The 1,694-nt window shown below is 62.8% G+C and overlaps 1 protein-coding gene across 1 annotated transcript in view; it reads left to right on the top strand.

Annotated features, from left to right (window-relative positions):
- LOC105307287 (neuronal acetylcholine receptor subunit alpha-7) overlaps nt 1-1,694 on the top strand; it is a 113,474-nt gene that overhangs the window by 13,087 nt on the left and 98,693 nt on the right. The gene's annotated exons all lie outside the window — the stretch shown is intronic.

The following is a 1,694-nucleotide window of genomic DNA, read 5'->3' as shown; positions in this document are numbered from 1 at the left end:
GGGTGCCGCGGAGCTCAATCGGCTTTACTCCCAGAATGTCCTACTGCTTGCATTTTTGACACGGGAAAGCGGGGTCCCCCAGATGGGGCTGGGTGCAGCCTAACTCACGGGCCTGCTTTCTGGCCCAGCGCAGACTGCAATTTATTTGCCACACGTCGGCTCTAAATTGTAAAGTGAGTGAGTGGATTGTGCTCGCAGGTTCTCCAGGCGCCCAGCGGAACACGGGTCATAAATAAATACTATCGGCCTGTTGTCCCACCGGAGACCGGTTTATTTCGAAGTTTCTGATATTATGGGGTACGAGGGACGTGTGGAAGTCTGTTAGCTTTCAGGAACACGGTCCCGATGACCGTGCTCAGCATGTGTGAACTCCCTGGGCCTCTCTGCGTTCACACCCCTGGTGATGGGAAGGCAGGGCTTTTAGGCACCTTCAGGAAGTGCGCACGGAGCAGGTGCTGCAGCCACGTGACCTGCGGGTGGGGCGGCCAGCGAGTGTTCCAGTGGGTGCGTCTCTTGCTTCCTCTGTTGTGGGGTTTTATCTGCCTTCACCGACTCCCTTTTTGCCAGCGGCCCACACCCCGTAGCTCGCCGCTTCCCCACGTGCCAGCTCCCTGTGTACCCAGACGGTCCCAGATGGCGTGCGACCCGGCCGCCAGATGAAGCTCCGAGCACGCCTGTCTGCTCACCAGCGGACACTGCCCTGGTGTCCCCCTTCCCCAGGCTGAGCGCCTCCTTCTAGGAAGCCCAGGTCAGCTGTCGCCTGGTCTGTCACCCCTTCTCCCCGTGGGGACCCTTCCTTCGCTCTCGCAGGGGCCCGGCACAGTTACCAAAGCCTGAACTGACTGATTCCGCATGCATCCGCCCGCAGCTGTGCATTACATCTCTGTCACGTTGATTCTTCCAAATCAGTAACAGGCTGTCATCCAACCCTGCTCCTGATTTCCTGGGCAAACTCAGGGGGGCAGTCAGGTTTGGGGGAGCGGTCCCCCAGGTTCTGGTGTCTTCCGCAGTTCAGAGCTGAGGGCGCTGCCTCTGCCAGCCCACAGGGGCTGAGCCCCTGGTGTAGCTCAGGTGCTCTGGGGCCCAAAGGAAGGTGAGCAGTGGGGCCGCTACCTGCGCCAGAGGACCCTGCGGCTCTCGCCGTCTGCAACCAGCTGGCTGGGAGAAAGCGACAGAGCTTCCTGCCCGCTCCTGAAGCCCCCTCCTCAGCACGCTGGCTCCCTCCCTGTTCCAGAACCACGCCCCCTCCCCAACCCCAGGACCGGGCTGAGCCCCAGAGCCCTTTGACGGCTGGCTGTCCCCTCCAGCCTCCCCTTGGCAGTTAAGTGTCTCCAGGGTCACAAAGAGCCTTGATCACACTGCCGTGCTGGCTGGCCCTCCGGCGGGAGCCTGGCTGTCAACTTTTCAATCTTTCTGAAAGAAGAAACGAGACATACAGAAGACGACCTCCGGGCCCCCCCACGCACTGCTGCGGCTCCGTCCGCCCTGCAGAGGGCCCCCTGGCCAACCTGGCCTCTCCACAGCCCGGCCGAGAATCAGGATGCTGATGCCCCAAGGACACCTGCTTCCACTCAGGTCTGTCCCGCCCGGGGCCCTGGTGGCCGTCGCCCAGCCGCCGGCGTGGAAGAGGGAGGGCCCCGGGACTGTCCGGACGGCCAGGCGCAGCTGCCGAGATCGGGAGGGGGCGTAGCGGG

This window comes from Pteropus vampyrus, unplaced genomic scaffold, assembly GCF_000151845.1.
Source record: "Pteropus vampyrus isolate Shadow unplaced genomic scaffold, Pvam_2.0 Scaffold487, whole genome shotgun sequence".
In the NCBI taxonomy this organism is placed as follows: domain Eukaryota; kingdom Metazoa; phylum Chordata; class Mammalia; order Chiroptera; family Pteropodidae; genus Pteropus; species Pteropus vampyrus.
The sequence above is the reverse complement of the archived record's forward strand: the minus strand, read 5'-3'. Positions and strand labels throughout refer to the sequence as shown.